This window comes from Lissotriton vulgaris, chromosome 2_2 (genome assembly GCF_964263255.1).
Source record: "Lissotriton vulgaris chromosome 2_2, aLisVul1.2, whole genome shotgun sequence".
Classification (NCBI taxonomy): Eukaryota; Metazoa; Chordata; class Amphibia; order Caudata; family Salamandridae; genus Lissotriton; species Lissotriton vulgaris.
The window spans coordinates 293,295,952-293,316,416 of NC_141688.1; positions in this window are offsets into that span (position 1 = coordinate 293,295,952).

The window sequence follows — 20,465 nt, forward strand, 5'->3', positions numbered from 1 at the left end:
AACAAATCATCTATGTACCTGAGCCACATCTGTACTTTGTCCAAATAATGTAGTAAATCAGTATAAAAAAATATAACAATTAATAGATTTAAAAATTATTATTTACAAAACCTTTGAAATTCACTGAAAAAACCATAGGTTTTATCCACGCTATAGTGAGGAATTAGCATTTAAAAAGCCTTAGAAATTCACTGAAAAAAAACATAGGTTTCACACACGTAACTATAGTTAGCAATTAGCATTTAAAAAACCTTAGAAATTCTTTTAAAAACCATAGGTTTCACACATGTTATAGTTAGCTGGACATTTCACTTATACAAAACCATTGAAATTCCCCCGTTATAGTTAGTTCAGCTAACTATAACTTGCGCGCCCGCAATGCACTCCTGATGACGTCACATATTACATCTCTCATGACATGGTCAGTGACATCACTCATGACATCACTGATGACGTCTCAAATGAAATCACTGATGACATCGTAGGATGACAATTTCTACTTAAGACTCCCTTTCATTGTTCCATCATATATTAGGCTTCAACTTAGGGGACAAGAATGATAGCGATCATCGCCCTCAAGAAGTCATTCTAGGAGCCCTTCCTGAGGCCATACTCTCAAACCCAACAGGACTGCTGGACAGTCACACCATAAATCATAAACGAATTAAAACTTTGGTAGCAAGGGGGCGTGGCTTGGCGGGCGAAGATGGCGGTCGCAGCCTTGTAGAGCTCCCGCCGGCCCGGACTTAATCCGTTCATTTATCCTGGCCCCCGAGCCCGCTGTTGATACCCAGTGGCTGGCACTGATCTGGTGAAGTCTCCTGTCTGCTCCGGTGTATCGATTCTGCATTTCTCCCCTTCCTGTGATCGGTGGGAGGCAACGGCGACGTGCGGCCTGGTGACCGGCCGGAGACCGGGGTCCTCGAGTTTCGAGACGCCTGGTGGCAGTCGCGGACTGGCGGCTGGAGGTGGCATCCTCTGCGCCGCTCTTGGCTCAGCTCTACTGCTACGGTCGCCTGTGGACCACGACAACGCCACTCGTTCCTGCGCCTTGGTCGAACAATTTTCCCCTTCGTGACCAGAAAGAGGCGACGGCACCGTGAGGCCTCGTAACCGGCTGGAGACCGGGGTCCCCGAGTTTCGGGTCGCCCGTTGGCGGTGGCGGACTCGCGGGTGGTGGTGGCATCCGCTGCTCCACTCTTGGCTCGGCTCTACAGCTACAGCTGCCTGCAGACCACAGCGACGCAACTCCTTCCTGCGCCTTGGACAGACGCTGTCCCGCCTTGGTGAAGCCGAGACCTCGATTTTCGCGACCTCGGGCCTGTGCCGGTCTGCCCCCTTCCTCCTTTGAGACTCCGATACCGACGTCCCATCCATCATTTGTGGCAGTACCCAAGGGTTCCTGAGCCTTGTCGGGAGTGGTCCCCGCCCTGCTCAGTGTGCGCCATGACCAGGGATAGAGGAGGTGGCCCGCCTAAACATGGCCCTATCGATAGGTTCACGGGGCCTAGTGGTGGCTCTGGGGCGGCCGGTGGCGGCGGTGGCCCCGGACCGGATAATGCAGCGATACTGGCGGTCATCACCCAATCCCGGGACACGCTTGATGCCAAAATTGGGGCGGTAGGAGCGGATGTTACGCTGCTACGCCAAGACCTCCGCAACGCGGTGGAGAGGATCGCCGGGGCTGAATCCCGCATCACAGTGACCGAAGCGGACATTGGCGCCCTGAAGAAGAGGTTGGCGGAGGTGGAGGGTGTCCAGAAGACACTGGCGGCCCGGGTGGAGGACGCCGAAGGGCGCGCGCGGAGGAACAACCTCCGCTTCATAGGCTTTCCGGAGCGGTGCGAGAAGGACGACATGGAGATGTTCTTGACCCAGTGGCTGGAGAGCTGGCTCCCCGAAGGGACACTGTCCGCGTGCTTTGTTATTGAGAGAGCTCACAGGGCCCTGACCCAGCGGCCACCGGAGGGTGAGCGCCCTAGGCCAGTCATCGCCCGGCTGCTGAACTATCATGACCGCGATGTTATCCTGCGGGAGGCGAGAAACAAAGGCTCGCTCACCTTCGAGAATCATACCATCATGATCTTTCCTGACTACACGAAGATGGTGCAGCAGCAGAGACAATCCTTTGTGGCCGCTAAGGCCAAGCTGAGGGGCCTGAAGCTCCAATACTCTCTCCTGTATCCGGCCCGCCTGCGAGTGGTGTACCAGTCCCGGACGCATTTCTTTGATTCACCCGAGGAGGTATTCCGCTGGACCGACGAAGCAGTGCGACTCAGACCGCATGCCCAGCCGGGGCTGGACCCAGGCAGGTCCCAGGGATCGTCGCCGGAGCGGACGGATCGCCCGAACAGGAAGGGCCGCCATCGGAGGTCTCGCTCTAAGAAGAGGTCGGCCTCCGCCAGTGCATCGCAGACGGGTGGTGCCAGGGACTCGGAGCACTCCGATACCGGCAGCTGAACATTGCTGGGACTGGATCTTATTTGCTGAGTACTGATTTGCCCCGCATTGACTGGTGAGACTGTTCTGTTATGACTTCCGTATGCCAGTCAGTTCTCATATGAGGACTCCTGTTACTTTTCATGGGGACGCAGTGGGACTCGGGGGGCACCTTTTGTGGGCCTCAGACCCTCACGGTTGTGAGTGTTGTTGGGGGGGTGGTGAGTGTGTCTTGGTTGGGATGTTGGGATCCATTGGTATGGCGGGCCCTGGGTTCTCTGTTCTGGACCCGGGTCTCTCCATGCCGCGACAGATACTTCAATGTTCTCTGAGGTATTGGGGTGGGGGGTGCGGGGTGAGGGGGGTAGTTCTTTTGTTGCTGATGTTTGGGGGGGTCTGTATCTGGGAGGGGTTGCTGTGTGTTCGGGCTGGGAGGGTGGGACCGCACGTGTATGTGGCTTTTGATTTTGTTGCTTTGTGGGGTGCGCCAGGGTGGGACGGAGGGCCGGGTACTGGATCCTGTGTTGATAATGGCTGATACTGTGACTATGTCTCCTCAAATGACCCTGCGTGTTGTGACGTGGAATGTGAGGGGTATCCTGGATAAAATCAAGCGTGGGGCTGTGCTGCGTTGGGGGAAGAGAGAGATGGTGGATGTGCTCCTGCTTCAAGAGACCCACATGCTGGGCTCCAAGGCCCTTAGCCTCCAGAGGTTTGGCTTTCAACAAGTATATCACGCGGGCTTCACGAGGGGCTCGCGGGGGGTGGCAATCTTGGTACACCGCAGGGTGGCTTATGTACATGAGAAACAATGGATTGATCCCCAGGGCCGGTATATTTTCATCAAGGGCCTGTTGGGTACCGAACATGTAGTTTTTGGTAATGTGTACGCCCCCCCCCCGCCTGCAGTGGGCCTTGTCTGAGCGGCTCTTTGCGCTGTGGGATGAGATTCCGGAGGCACTGACCATGGTGGGGGGCGATTGGAACGAGGTTATGGATGTGGGCCTGGATCGCCTGAGGCGGGTGCCTGTTGTGTTGGATCCCCCCCCTGCTGCTGCTCCCACCAAACTGTGTGCGACTGTGAGTGGCCTAGGCTGGGTTGATGTGTGGCGACACTTTCATCCTGCTGTGCGTGGATTCACTTATGTGTCGGCGGTACATGGGTCCTTCTCGAGACTAGATTATCTGTTTGTACCGGGTGCCTGTCTGAGTCGAGTCAGAGATGCCGCGATACTCCCCAGAGGTCTCTCCGATCATTCCCCTGTCCTAGCTACCATGACCCTCCCCTCCAAGCGACAGCCATTTCGTTGGCGGATGTCGTCTTGGCAGCTGCAGCGGCCTGAGTACGTGCGTCACCTGCGCGAGGCGATTGATCATTTCTGGCGCGAAAACTTGGTGGGGGATGTGGACGCAATGGTGGTGTGGGAGACGCTGAAGCCCACGCTCCGGGGCATTGATATAGCTTGGTGTGTGGCAGCTCGGCGAAAACATCAGGAGGCCATTGTGACCGCCGCGGCCCGCGTGGAGGAGCTGGAGCAGCGTGGTCGACTCGGGGGCGACAAAGGTGTTGTGAGGCAGCTCCTGCAGGCCCAACAGACGTACGCCTCCGTCCTCTACGAGGAAGCCCGGCAGGCGTGGCTCGCCACGCGCAGCAGGGTGTATCAGTGGGGCGACAAGTCTTTTACTATGCTCCATAGGCTTTGTCAGGCGACCTTCCAGCCCCTGGTGTTACCGGGTCTTGCGGCGGACGACGGCTCGGTCATGACCGATCCGGATTTGCTAGCGGCTAGTTTTGCTCGTTATTACGAGGCGCAATACGCTCCTCGTGATCACTTGGAGACGGACGAGATATCTGCGTACCTTGACGACCTGCTACCGCAGGCCGTCCCTGATGAAACCAGAACCGCCCTGGAAGCCCCGCTTATGGCTGAGGAACTCGGGGAAGCCCTTGGTCAGTTAAACACTGGTAAGGCGCCCGGCCCGAGTGGCTACCCAAGCGAATTCTATAGAAAGTTTCACGTCCAGCTGGGACCTCACTATCGCCGCACCCTGGAGGCGGCACGGGCTCAGGGAGAGCTACCGCCAGACTGGCGTCATGCCGAAATCGTGGTCTTCTTGAAGCCGGGCAGGGCGCCGGATAGGCACGACTCTTACAGACCGATTTCCCTTCTCAATATCGAGGCCAAGATTCTGGCCAAGGCCTTAGCGAACCGCCTCTTGCCTCACATTGCTGACCTGGTCCACCCCGACCAGGCTGGATTCATGCCTCACAGGGCCACCCGGCATAATATTCGACGGGCGCAAGCAGCGGTGGATGCCATGGGTGCTAGAGATGAGCAGGCGGCACTCCTCCTGGCGGACATGGACCGAGCCTTTGATTCGGTGAGCTGGGCGTATCTGTTCACCTTGTTGGCCCGCCTCAACCTAGGGCCGGTTTTCTTGTCATACATACGTCTCCTCTACACTAACGTTACGGCCTCGGTCCGTGTGGCCGGTGCTACCTCTGGGCGCTTCCATATAGGTCGCGGCACTCGGCAAGGTTGCCCGTTGTCCCCGTACCTATTTGCCCTTGCTATGGAACCCCTGGCGTCGCGGATACGGATGGATGCCCAGCTGCGAGGCTTCACCTGGAATGAGGGCTTGGTGGGTAGGATTGCATTGTATGTGGATGACGTCCTCCTGTTCCTCACGGATTTACGGCAATCGGGTCCCCGAGTTCTGGAGATCATGCGGGCGTTTGGCGAGGTCTCGGGTCTTCATCTTAACCTGAACAAATCGACCCTGTGGGTGCTGGGTGGCGAAGTGGTTGACGACCCCTGGGCCGCAGAGTTGCGAGTGGCGACTGATGGCCTGAAATATCTAGGCGTTTTCCTTTCGGAATCGCGGGCCGTGGCATGGGCGCGTGGAGTAATGCCGGTGTGGGAACGGGTCCAGGCCGATGTTAAGACTTGGTCCAGAATGCCACTCACTATCTTCGTGAGATCGGCCATCTTCAAGATGGTGGCGCTTCCGAGGCTCCTATACCAACTCCAGAATTTCCCGCACCCCATTGGCCATGAGTGGTTCCGTCAGGTTAATTCTGTGCTGGGCCGCTTCCTGTGGGATGGCGGTGCGGCCAGGGTGGCCTTGAGGACGTGCTTTCTGTCCACGTACTGTGGTGGCTTGGCCACCTCGGACCTCCTCTCCTTCTACCAGGCTTCCCAACTGCTTGTCCTCAATGACTGGTGGTATAGCGACAGGGGTGATCCGGCTTATGCCCTGGAACGATTGCTCATGGGGGATCACACGCTCCACACCATCCTTTATTCGGCTCGCCTACGTCGTGGGTTGCCATCGGTCACTAGAGTGGTTTTTGCTGTGTGGCGGCAGTCCCTACGCCGCATGGGATGGTGGGGCAAATTGACAGCTGAGACGCCGCTCTGGCATAACGGCCTGCTGCCGGAACTGACGGCCCTGACCGGGTTTGAGGGCTGGGAGGCCATTGGGGTTACACAACTGGGCCAGGTCATGTCCGGCACCACCCTCAAATCCTTCGAGGAGCTCCGCACAGAGTTCCAGATGCCTCAGTCCCAGTTCTTCCGCTACCTCCAGCTGCGGCATGCCCTCACCCCGAGCAGCGCCGGCCTCGACTCCCTGCCGGAGTTTAGCCCAGTTGAGGCCAAAGTGTTTATGGGGGACCTGGGGGACAGGAAGGTCTCTAAGATCTATCAGACACTTGTTATTCATTGCTCCTCCACCCTACACTCCCTTCGGGAGGCGTGGGAGGTGGACGTGGGCCCCCTCGATGAGGACGATTGGAGGGAGGCGCTGGAATCCCCACGCGGTACCGCCATTGCTGTCCGGCTCCAGCTGATTCAATTTAAATACTTGCACCGCGCTTATTATACGCGTGAACGTTTGTGGAAGGCTGGTTTAATTGCATCCCCGGAGTGCCTGCGTTGTGGGGTGGTGCCTGGCTCCCTGATGCACACGGTGTGGTCGTGTGGCCGACTGACTGGGTTCTGGAGGGGTGTGTGGAGTTGCCTGGCCGAGGTCCTGGGTTGGGATCTTCCTTGTACCCACCGGCTGGGCCTGCTGCATATTATGGAAGGGGTTGGGGGCAACATATATAAGCGTCACCTGTTGCTCTTAGGGCTGGTGGTGGCTAAGCGGGACCTGGCCCGGGCATGGAAGTCAGTGAGGGCCCCCCCCCTGTCTGCATGGAAGGCTGGGCTGGATTATTTTATGGGTCTGGAGAGGCCGATATTTGAGGCGAGGGGTTGCCCGCGCAAACACTACAAGATCTGGAAGCGTTGGGCCGACTACCGTGGCCTGTCCTTGGACCCCCCGGCGGAGCAGGAAGAGGACATTTGATCACAGTGACACTTTTGGCCTGAAACGGCAAAGCCCTGGTGGCATTACACCCGCTTATTCCTTTTACATTTGAATGAATGAAACTTATATAGCGCACAACTTACCCTGGGGCATCTCAGCGCTTGCTTAGGGAACCCGTCCTGGTATTCCCCTGTGAGATAACCCTGGCAGGGTATCCACAAGGTGAAAGCCAGGCATCCCACCGCGAGGGGCCGTTGTGGAGATTAAGCAAGCTATTGCCCAGAGTCGCAGAGTGTGAACCCGTGAGTTGAGGAGGCACCGGAGCGAGAATTAACGAGTCCGTGGAATTTTGAGCCCAAGACCCGCCGAGACGGGGAATTGAACCCTGGTCCCGGGCCGAACTCAAGCTCCAGGTCTGCCGCCTCTAACCCCTGAGCCACACTTCTCCAAAACATTTCCTTTTCTGTTGCTTTCTATACACGTGTGGTAGGGGGGGCTGGGGGGGGGTGTGTCTGGAGCGGGGAGGGCGGAGTTGTGGGTTAGGGCAGGTTGCTGGGGAGTTTTTATACTGAGCTTATGTCGAGTCTACTCCATCCTTTATTGCCTATGTAATTGCTACATTGATATTGTTGTGGTGATCTTGGTGTGTGGAGATACCACATTCTTGATGCTCATTTGCTCAATAAAATTGGTTGTGAAAAAAAAAACTTCGGTAGCAAATACTGTGGAGGTACTTCAAGCTGCAAAAAGGCAATTGAACAACTTAGACTATCCTTCAGGCAAAACAGTAGCAGGTTGGGAAAAATTCACGACTGAGTTTGCAAACAATTATTCAACAACTGTACGGCACTTCCCACCATCTGCATCTGGTATTGCAAGGAAGATCTCAGGCACCCAGAAACTGGCCATGAAATCCCACAAAAAAATGATTAACAAATCTTTAAGACTGTTAAAGAAAAGCCCGGGTGACGGAACACTTCTAGCGCAGCTTCGTAAGCATCGTACTGATCTCAAAAAGCTGAAATGGGGAATCAAAAGAACCAATGATGAGGATTTCTGGGCAAAACTCCATTATGCTTCCAAGGATAATAACAGCGCCCAATTTTGGTCTACTATAAACAAAATGTTAAATCCGAGAAGTAATGGCATAAACATCTTATATAACGAAATCGTCTTGGGAATCTTTTCTTGACGAACATTTCAATCTACAGGTCGCAAAAACAAGCGAGCCCCAGGTTCAGCTAGAGAGCCGATCACTTCAAACAGTTTCATCATGTGAAGATGTCAAACCTGAATCTTCTGCGGTCCTAATCAGGAAATTAATCTCCTAAGGCAGGAAAGGCGGCGCAGCTGGGCCTAATGGAATTCCGCCGGCTCTCTTTAAACTTGAACCAGAATATTGGGCTGACACACTGACCCCCCTCTTTATGTCTGTCAATAATTCGGGGTGCTTGCCTGCCTCATGGAGGGGCTCAATCATTTCACCAATTTACAAGGCAGGGGATAGAATACTCCCAAAAAACTATCGCCTGATTGCACTCCAAGACATTGAGGCTAAATATTTTGCGGGCCTTCTATTGACCCAGCTGCGAGAATGGGCAACAAACCATAGCCTAATACCATCTAGCCAAACGGGATTCTGCAGAGACACCGGAACAACAACAAATCTGGTGGCCATTTCATTACTCATCGATAAGGCAAGAGCGCCAAACAGGCTCTTCATCTCTGCTTTGTGGACTTTAAGGTGGCCTTCGATAATGTTAACAGAGGAATCCTTTGGCAAAAATTGGCCTCCTGGGGGATTCCCTCGTCATTATTAAGGCTCCTGATTGAATTGCACACGGACACGTGGGTCCAGGTAAAGCTTGGAAATGGCTCGCACCTCTCTAGGCGTATTCCAACTACAAAAGGCCTAAAGCAGGGGTGTGTGCTAGCTCCTACCCTCTTCAATCTATTTACAGCTGACCTGCCACCCGCTAGAGGCTTGCAATTCCCACGCCCCCCGGTTAGGGGGAAAAGCATTATCCAGCATATCTTATGCTTATGACGTGGTCCTGGTCAGCCACACAAAAGTGGGCCTTCAAAATCTGATTAACACGCTCCATGGGTACGCCGACGACAATCTATTAGAAGTCAACATCAACAAAACCAAAGTGTTGTCCATAACTAGGAACAAAACGTTGCAGACTTGGTCCCTTGGCACAAAAGTAATTTCTAACTGCTCAGAATATAAATACCTTGGGATCATAGTTGATAAAGGTGGCCGCTACCAAAATCAATTAAAAGCCATTAAGAGGAAGGGGATGCTAATAACCATGACACTGAAACAGCTAAAGTCCAACTTGAGTGGTGAGACTCTATTGCCACTGCTTCGAGTGGCGAAAACTAAAATAGAGTCATCAATCACGTATGGCAGTGAGGCCCTAAGAGGTACTGATGCAAAACTTCTAGATATAACTATATCAAAGGCCTACAGACTTCTCTTTCATTTGCCATCCTATACCTCACAAGCTCAGATTCGTTTAGAATTTGGTCTGACGAGCCAAATGCTTGCACGTAGAGGGTCATATATAAAGTGTTGGCACAAAATAAAGAGTTCACCGGAAAACTCCTTGAATCAACAGCTCTGGCAATACCTGACCAACTCCTCTGGAACACCGGCGAAAAAATTACTTAGAGGAGTCCCTGAGTACTACAGGTCTAAAAGAGCTATAGGAGATTCCTTTATCGCATGCAACATTTAAGCATGCAGTGAACAAGAGCTTAAAAAGACATTCTCATGTGGAGGACAAAGTCACCTTTTCTCACAGGCGCCATGCCTGGATGACTCTGTGGACATACAAAACACCGGGGCTCCAAGCATATTTTGGTCTGGGATATGGCTGGAAAACAAAAGAAGCCTTTTTAAAATATAGGTTGGGGATCCTACCTGCCATTCCATATCTACCACCGTGGCTGAGAACGAACTATGGGACTAGATGCTGGCTGTGCGGAATAGGAGTCGAAGACTTAGAACATTTACTATGTACTTGCTCGAGGCTGAACGAGGAGAGAGCAGCCCTGTTAAAAACAGCCTTTAACGAACTAAGTATCCGCTCACGCAGACAAGCAGTTCTTGCTTGTTTTGATCCTGGTCTTCCACCGCTAAATGGGAAGCTGGTGAAATTTCTGATACTAGCAGAACGAAAATTACAATGCCAGGCAGTCGGCTAAAGAGGAAATGTCGGGCTGTGGCCAGCTGCTATGAACAATTTGCCACTCACGTTTATTGATTTTAGTAATGTTACTTTTAAACAAAAATTTCTCGCTTTTACATTTTCCTTTTTAATTCTACTTGTGGAGATCGGTTTAATGTATTTTTTTTGTAATGGTTTTAATTAACCTAAACAATAAAAGTTACTTACTTACTTAAGACTGTGTGCACCAGCTACTAACATATGCTTGTTTGCTTTAAAAAATGGGCTATATGTAAAGTTGTCACCACAGTGTGAATGGTGCAGGTAGTATGATCTGTAGTGTCTTCAATCTTCGAGTAGTATCTTTTTCACAAGAGTTGCACAGAGTGTTTGCTGTACTAAATGGACACTAAATAGATACTTTTTAAATACTGTGTGTTGTATTTCTCATGAGAGTTTCACTGTCTCCAAAACAGTGTGGTACAGAGTAAACTTTGTCCATAGAGTAAACATTGTTTACAGTACCCACTTTTGTACTAATATTAACTTTATTTTACAATGTAGCTTCAGTGACGGGGTTGATACAGATAAAAGCTGTCTGTAGCGGGCATTAGTTTTGGAACACACGTTGAGTATCTTGAGGAACTTAGCTTTCTCTGAACGTTCGACACTGTCTGCCACCGCACCCTAGTGAAGTGCCTCAGCAACATCGGAATCCGAGAGAAAGCACTGGAACTCGCCGGAAGAACCCAGAGAGTCCGCCTTTCCCCCTTCAGATCCGCGGCCACCGAAGTCATCTGCGGCGTACCACATGGATCCTCACTCAGTCCAACCCTCTTCAACGTCTACATGAGCCCCCTCGCAGCCATCGCACGCCAACAAGTTCAAGTTCAAGTTCAGGAATTTGTATAGCGCACTACTCACCCAGAGGGTCTCAAGGCGCTTGGGGGAGGGGTGCATTATTTATCGAATAGCCAGGTTTTAAGTTCCTTTCTGAAGGAAATGTGGTTCTGTGTTAGGCGGAGGTGAGAGGGGAGAGAATTCCAGGTCTTGGCCGCCAGGTAGGAGAAGGATCTTCCTCCCATTGTGGATCTGTGGATGCGCGGAACTGCGGCGAGGGCTTGATTGGAGGATCTTAGTTGGCGGGTGGGTGTGTAGAAAGACAGTCGTGTGTTGAGGCATTCTGGTCCTAGTTTGTAGAGGGCCTTGTGTGCGTGGGTGAGGAGACGGAACGTTATTCTCTTGTTAACGGGAAGCCAGTGGAGGTCTTTCAGGTGACCGGTAATGTGAGCTTGGCGAGGGATGTCCAATATGAGTCTGGCTGCTGCGTTTTGGATGCGTTGGAGTTTTTTCTGTAATTTGGCTGTGGTTCCGGCATAGAGGGTGTTTCCATAGTCCAGTCGGCTGGTGACCAGTGCGTGGGTGACAGTCTTTCTTGTTTCGGTGGGGATCCAACTGAAGATTTTTTTGAGCATACGAAGTACGTTGAAGCAAGAGTATGAGACGGCATTGACTTGTCTGGTCATCGAGAGGGAGGAGTCTAGGATGAAGCCTAGGTTATGTGCTTGGTCTGTGGGTATGGGTGCTGTGCCCAGGGCCGATGGCCACCATGAGTCGTCCCAGGCAGAGGGGGATGATCCTAGGATGAGGACTTCCGTTTTGTCTGAGTTAAGTTTTAGGCGGCTGTTTTTCATCCATTCGGCAACTTCTTTCATGCCTTCGTGAAGATTGGTTTTGGCGGTGTTAGGGTCTTTGGTGAGGGAAAGGATCAGCTGGGTGTCGCCAGCGTAAGAGATGATGTTAAGGTTGTGTTGTCGCGCGATGGATGCGAGGGGACTCATGTAAACGTTGAAGAGGGTGGGACTGAGTGATGATCCTGTGGTACTCCGCAGATGACTTCGGTGGTCTCTGATTTGAATGGGGGGAGTCGGACTCTCTGGGTTCTCCCGGCGAGGAACGAGATGATCCAGTCCAAGGCTTTTCCTTGTATGCCGATGTTGCTGAGGCGTTGTATGAGGGTGCTATGACAGACTGTGTCGAAGGCGGCGGAGAGATCGAGTAGGATGAGGGCAACTGTTTCTCCATTGTCCAGTAGCGTTCGGAAGTCGTCTGTCGCTGCAATGAGGGCGGTTTCGGTGCTGTGTTTGGCTCGAAAGCTGGACTGTGAGGTGTCGAGGGAGTTGTTGGATTCAAGGAAGGCGGCGAGCTGGCTATTGACGGCTTTTTCAATGACTTTGACAGGGAATGGGAGGAGGGAGATGGGGTGGTAGTTCTTAAGTTCAGAGGGATCTGCTGTAGGTTTCTTCAGGAGGGCGCTGAGTTCGGCGTGTTTCAAGCTTTCTGGGAAGGTAGCGGAGTTGAAGGAGCAGTTGATGACATCACGGAGATGGGGTGCGATGATGGAGTCTGCTTTGTTGAAGATGTGGTGGGGACAGGGGTCGGTTGGCGAACCTGAAAGGATGGAGTTCATTAGGCGGGTGGTGTCTTCAATGGTGATTGGGTTCCAGGCACAACGGTTGTTAGAGGGCGGTTTAGGTTCGGAGGTGGGTGGAGTGGACTGTTCTTTGGAAATGTTCTCTAAGCTGTTATGTATGTCGGCGATTTTGTTGTAGAAGAAAGAGGATAACGAATCGCAGAGGTCTTGGGAGGGAGTAATGTCGTTTGAGGCTGCAGTGGGGTTGGTAAATTCTTTGACGATGTTGAATAGTTCCTTGCTGTTATGGGCGTTGTTGTCGAGTCGATCCTTGAATGCTGATTTCTTGGTGGATCGGATCAATTGGTGGTGTTTGCGGGTGGCTGTCTTGAAGGTGGTCAGGTTGTCAGTGGTTGGGTTTTTTCTCCCTGTTTTCTCGAGAGTACGGCATAGTTTCTTGGATTTCGTTGAACCAGGGGGCTTTTTTGCTACCCTGTTTGGTTTGGTGGTTTTTCAAGGGTGCTAATTCGTCAACGCTGTGAGTGATCCATTGTTTGAGTTTGGTGGCAGCTTGGTGTGGGTCAGATGAGAGGGCGGGAGGGTTTTGGTTGAGCGATGTGATGAGTTGGTCGGTGGTGATTTTGTTCCAGTTTCTTCGCGGAATAGGTTGTGGGGGGTTGTGGGTAGAGGTAGTTTTGTAGCGGAAGTGAACACATCTGTGGTCCGTCCAATGGAGAGCTGAGGTGTGATCGAAGGAGATGTGCTTGCTGGAGGTGAAGATTGGGTCGAGCGTATGTCTGGCTACATGGGTGGGGTTGTCAACAAGTTGTTTGAGTCCGAGATTGGCCAGGTTGTCCAGAAGGGTGGTGGTATTGCACAACACAACCTGAACATCATCTCCTATGCCGACGACACCCAGCTGATCCTCTCCCTCACCAACGACCCCACCACCGCCAGAGCCAACCTACACGAAGGGATGAAAGACGTCGCCGACTGAATGAGGAACAGTCGCCTCAAACTGAACTCAGACAAGACAGAAGTCCTCATCCTGGGATCATCACCCTCTGCCTGGGAGGACTCCTGGTGGCCCCCGGCCCTGGGCACCGCTCCCAAACCAACGGACCACGCACGCAACCTGGGCTTCATCCTGGACTCCTCCGTCTCGATGACCAGACAAGTCAATGCCGTCACATCTTCGTGCTTCAACACCCTGCGCATGCTCCGCACGATCATCAGATGGATCCCCACCGAAACCAGGAAGACCGTCACCCAAGCACTCGTCACCAGCCGACTGGACTACGGGAACACCCTCTACGCCGGAACCACGGCCAAACTTCAAAAAAGACTCCAACGCATCCAGAAGGCCTCCGCACGATTCATCCTGGACATCCCCCGACACAGCCAAATCACCGGACACCTGAGAGACCTGCACTGGCTCCCCGTCAGCAAGAGAATCACGTTCAGACTCCTCACCCACGCACACAAGGCTCTCCACAACCTGGGCCCCAAGTACCTCAACGACCGCATGACCTTCTACATGCCCACCCGCCAGCTACGATCGACCAACCACGCCCTCGCCACCGTACCACCCATCTGCAGAGCCACTGCCGGAGGAAGATCCTTCTCTTACCTGGCAGCCAAGACTTGGAACTCCCTCCCCACCCACCTTCGGCGAACCCAAGACCATCTCTCCGTCAGGAAGCAGCTCAAGACCTGGCTGTTTGAGCAGTAACATTTCCCTTTCCCCCAGCGCCTTGAGACCCTCCCGGGTGAGTAGCGCGCTTTACAAATGCCGTGATTGATTGATTGATTGAACAGTTGTATACATATTGAACACCGTGGGGCAGATTCCGATTCGGGAAAAACCGCTCCGAATAGCCGTTCGGAGCATTTTTCCCGTACGATTCGTACCCTGCAACGTCCCCTGTACGTACAACGAAGCACGATTCGAACCAGGAGCCGTACTCCGTACGAGTCGTACAGAGACCGTACAACTCTAATCTCTGTAAGATTCTCCCTCGGAACCCGCTGTATGCGACATCTGTACAGTTCGTGGCTGGTTTTTATGACCCAGCCAGTATGATACGTGTCGGGTACGCACCGTTCGACCCTTTTTCTACGGGAGCTAAAAACAGCTGTAAAAGCAGAGTTCGTGCCGAAACAGGTACGGAACGGCCCCCCCGGGTACGGTGCGTACCCACCATGATCACAGGGGTATAGTGCGTACTCCTGCGATCATGGGGTGTACGAGCCATACCCCATGTACGATGGGTGTACAAGCCGTCCCCATGTACGATGGGTGTACGAGCCGTACCCCATGTACGATGGGGTGTACCCATCGTACATGGGGTATGGCTCGTACACCCATCGCACATGGGGTATGGCTCATACACCCATCGTACATGGGGTACGGCTCAAACACCCCATTATCACAGGGGTACGCACCGTACCCCTGCGATCATGGGGGTACGGACCTACGGTGTGTATGTGTTTGTGTGCTTTTCCGTACGACTCACCCTTACCTGACGTGGACCGTACGAATCGAGTCCTCATACTCCGGTCCGGATCGTACTCGTCGGGTCGTACGGCGTGTGTACAAGTTGTACGGCATGTGTACGAGTTATACGGTTCACGGTTTCAGCCTTGCAATACGTACGGATCGCGACGATTTGGACGGATTCACGGAATACGGATCGTACTACGCGACTCGGACGGACGGGTACAATTCGTATGGAGAGGGCTCCGGATACAAATCGTACGGACGTTTTTTTTCCCGAATCAGATTCGACCCCTGTGTGTAATGAAGGTGTTCTATATAGTGGTGGTTGATTGTTTATGTGAATTAGGATACCTGTAAAGTGTATGGCATAGGGTCAATGTTGCATATAAAACATGCTTGCTGCACTTAAGGGAGATGTAACTGTGATGGCATTAATGAAGCTTCATATTTTTCTGAGCTATTTTGTACTCACTTACTTTAAGGCCTGTAATGCCATACTAGTTTATGGAGTAATGTGTAAAAAAGAAGCTTGGATAATTTTAACAATGATGTCATCTGAGATGTCGTCAATTATGTCATAAATGATTTCATAGATTATGACTTGAGTGATAGACTATATAAGGTCATAAGCAGTTCATGTCAGGGCGCAAGTTATAGTTTTCTCTGCTAATTCTAACTGCTGAATTTCTGTGTTTCTCGAAACATTAATGTTGTCACTGACATATGCACCTAAATATAAAGTTACTTTAATGTTTGTTTTTTTCAGTGAATTAGTCAGGTTTTTTTAAACGAAAACAGATTTTTTCATTACACCTAGCTATAACGTTACTTTAATCTTCGTTTATTCAGGGAATTTCTATTTTTTTAACGTAAAAGTAATATTTTATTACCATAGGTGGAAACCAATCCCCTGCCACAAGCGGCCAGCCCCTGCGGCAAGCCTCCCACAGGCAGACAATCCCACGTTGCCTTTGGCTAAGCTTCATTGGGCCATGGGGACCCCATCCCCAAGGCCATATACATTTTTAAGCCTCATTTGGCCCTAAGGATCCAAGGACTCGCATTGTTTAATGGTGGGTGCCCCACCCAGGGCACCCGCCATGCACACTTTGGGGGCTGCGAGGTAAGCCTCAGTGTACCCGCGATTCCAGCCAGCTTCCCGCATGCAGTGGGAGCCAGCAATGCTTCCGCCCGGAGGGCACAGCTGTTTATGCTGCTCCCAACCAGCAGGATCAATCTGTTGATCTGTTTCCCTGCCCACGTCAGTGAGGTCATGGAAATAGATCACAAGTCCACCCCAAGCTGGCGGGAGCATTTTAAAAAGCTTCCACCCGCTGGGAGAAGACTTTGAATTTGCTCCTATTTTGTGAAAATTCAAGATTACTGCCACCTGATGGGAGCAAACACAAGTTTCCCTGCCAACACTGGTGCGGGCAGGGAAACTACTGTGTCCATGTGGTGGTCTTCCTGGTACACAGCGAAGGATGGGGTTCCCAGGGTCGTTTAAAGCTCAGGCAGGGGTCATGTGGCCCCCTTCACTTTTGTGGATGTTTCGGCCCCGGGGTGGGCTCCTGGGGCCTATATTGGTTTGGGGAGAGAGAGTGCTATTTTCAAATGTTTTTAACCTTTTGCTTGAGTCCTATGGGATTGCAGCAAAATTTGCTTTTTTCAATTTTTTTTCAAGGGGGGATTCACTCTGGGTCCCCTGACCATAGGGGGCATGGTATCCGTACCATTCCCCATTATATCAATTAGTCCCTGTGTCAGGTAATGGTTACCAGTAGCTTTACATAACATAACATTATTTTAACCTTTGTTTTTTTTGGGAATATATATAAATGTATATGTTTTCATCGTACTTGAATTAATTATGTTACTATATATATTAATTTATATAAATACATAGACACACACATATACATGTGAGTGTGTTCATTTAAGTATATATTTATTTATAGATTAGTGAATTTATTTAATGTACCTTAAGTAAAATTTGTATACTAAAATATTTAACATTTACTACTTTAAACTCCATGTATTTAAACAAAACACATTTTTAATAACAATAGTGTATTCTCAGATATATTTGTAGATATCTAAATAAGTATAGGAGCACAAAATGGTGATAAAATCTATTTTTCACAAGATATTTTTGTTAACGATATTGTTTACCATGATATAATGTCAACACTTTGGATAATGGTACTTTCAAGAGATATTTTCCTATTGTGCCATTTGAAATGCAGCAGAGCATAGGTTTTTCCCAAATGTGCAGAGTGCTACATGGCATCAGTACCTTAATAATTATTTATGGAAGCAGAGGAAATGGGGTGCATTAGACAAGAAGGCAATTATTATGGTACACAGTCATAATATTGAGTAAAAAATATAGAATTGCATTAATATCGAGTTAAAAATATAGAATGAACAAATTATCGAATGGACAGAATATAGACAACAAAGATATCGAATTTTAAGTAAGTAAGATAATATTGATTTACATAAATATAGAAAGTCAAAATATCGAAGTATATAATATAGATGTGAAAAATATCGATTTTTTTAATAATATCGAATTTTTTTAAGTGTTTTTTATGTTAGTAAATGTGTGAAAAGTGTATATTTATTTTATAATTTATTTTAAGTAATGAATTTTATGGTATTTAGTTTTTGCATAATTTAATTCTGTAGCGGGTTGTGGGTATATAGGGGTATAGGTTGGGAAGTAATTTAATTATAATTGATTAAATGTTTTAATTTATTTATTGGTATTTATCTTGAATTAATTGTTAATTAATTTGTAATTGGTAATTAATTAAATTATGATTGGTAATTAAGTTTTAATAATTGATTAATTGATAATTATGTTAATTTTATTAATTTATTTTATGTAACAGGTTGTGGGTTTATAGGGGAATATGGTGGGAAGTAATTTAATTGTAATTAATTAAATGTTTTAATTTATTTATTGGTATTTACTTTTAATTAATTGTTAATTAATTTTCAATTGCTAATTAATTAATTATAAATTGGTAATTATTTGTTTTAATATGTAATGATTTTTAATAAATATTTTGTATTTGTATTTTTAATTGATTAATTATTATATCAAATTGGTAATTATTTTTAATTAATTTGTAATTGGTATTAATACTTTTTTAATTTTAATTAATATATGAAGTATTTACTTTCCCTACTGTTGCACTCACTGTAGTGGGAATAGTAAATTTAACCCCTACGCTATCCAACTTTTTCCCTACTGTTGCACTCTCTGGAGTGGGAATAGTAATTTTTACCCCTGCGCTATCCAACGCTTTCCCTACTGTTGCACTCTCTGGAGTGGGAATAGTATTGTTTACCTCTACGCTATCCAACGCTTTCCCTACAGTTGCACTCTCTGGAGTGGAAATAGTAATTTTTACCCCTACGCTCCCCAACGATTTCCCTACTGTTGCATTCACTGGAGTGGGAATAGCCCTTTTTACTCCTCTGCTATCCAGCACTTTCCCTACCTTTGCACTCACTGGAGTTGGAATTGTAACTTTTACATCCCCGCTATCCAACACTTTACCTACTGTTGCATTCACTGGAGTGGAAATAGTAATTTTTACCTCTTCGCTACCCAACATTTATCCTACTCTTCCACTCAGTTGGAGTGGGAATAGTAATTTTTAGCCCTTCGCTATCCAACATTTTCCCTACTGTTGCATTAACTGGAGTGGGAAAAGTACTTTTTTCCCCTCCACTATCCAACGCGTTCCCTACTGTTGCTCTCTCTGGAGTGGGAATAGTAATTTTTACCCTCCTGCTATCCAACGCATTCCCTACTGTTGCACTCTTTGGAGTGGGAATAGTAATTTTTACCTCTACGCTATCCAATGCTTTCCCTACTGTTGCACACTCTGGAGTGGGAATAGTAATTTTTACCCCTATGCTATCCAACTCTTTCCCTACTGTTGCACTCTCTGGAGAGGGAATAGTAATTTTTACCCTCCCGCTATCCAACGCTTTCCCTACTGTTGCTCTCACTGGAGTGAGAATAGTAATTTTTCACCCCTACGCTATCCAACGCTTTCCCTACTGTTGCACTCACTGGAGTGGGAATAGTAATTTTTACCCCTACACTATCCAACGCTTTTCCTACTGTTACACTCTCTGGAGTGGGAATAGGAATTTTTACCCCTACGCTATCCAATGCTTTCTCTACTGTTGCACTCTCTGGAGTGGGAATAGTAATTTTTACCCCTACACTATCCAACGCTTTCCCTACTGTTGCACTCTCTGGAGTTGGACTTGTAACTTTTACATTCCCGCTATCCAACACTTTACCTACTGTTGCATTCACTGGAGTGGAAATAGTAATGTTTACCTCTTCGCTATCCAACATGTATCCTACTCTTCCACTCAGTTGGAGTGGGTATAGTAATTTTTAGTCCTCCGCTATCCAACATTTTCCCTACTGTTGCATTAACTGGAGTGGGAAAAGTACTTTTTTCCCCTCCACTATCCAACGGTTTCCCTACTGTTGCTCTCTCTGGAGTGGGAATAGTTAACGGTTGAGGGAGGTCAGACTGAACCTAAGACCCAGATTTACTAAGCCTCTCCTCTGCCCTTGCTCAGCTCAAGGTGACGTTGGAAAACCCAATGGCTTATTTGGGATTTACAAAGCAATGCAAGGCCTAATTTGTATGGCCTTCTATTGCTTTGCACAGAAATGTAACACATAGCAGCAGCTTGCATCGCTTTGTGTTATATTTCATAGTGGTAGGTGCTCGATGGGCATTCCGCGGCATCCATCCATGAATTTCACACAAATTCACATTTACTAAGGGTTATAGAACTGGATTTGTGAGAAATTGGTACCCCTACGAGAGAGAGGCGTAACATGGAGAAATATGTTTATTTCTCCTTGTTACTTCCTCTTCCCCTGCGTGATGGATTCTGCATTACACATAGAAAAAGGAAAATGACTTTGGATTGGAAGGTATCCCTTGTTGCACAAAACAATCCATCCCATAACACTGACACCCTTACAAAATGCACAATGCTGAAAGTTGGTGGTAGACAGCCTCAAACGCAGCGAGATAGCTGAAGAGCGCTATATTTTAGTAGTTATGGCACTTTTCAATTCCCTCCGACTCACGCAACCTAGCGCTTCAACTTTATTTGCTGCTCTGCGTTGAGTGAATGTTTGATAAATATGCCTCTAAGTGCTTCCAAGATCTTGCATGGGGGACACTGGACTCCTCTCAAATTGCACTTGTTTCGAGTCCCAGTTCCTATTGCTTGAGATGTGGGAAGGAATATGTTGTGTCCTGTGCTACTTAAGGACTGGAGACATTCTAACAGATGTAGTGGCATTGGTATTTTTGTCTTAGGAACATAGAATCTCAGAGCTGGTGAGTTGATCTCTGCCAACCAGGGGTCAGTTATGTGCTTCTAAGTGGAAGAAGTAAAGTGCATTAGAAAAACCCTTTTTGTGAACTCAAAAGCGGCGCCAAAGATGGGATAGAGTCAGAAGGCTTCAGAGGTATAGACCCCACAGAGTTACTGGTGTGAGTAATGGTGGGGATGGCATGGTGGGTGCCTTGCTGAGCATCAATTGAAAGTGGGAGAAGTCACC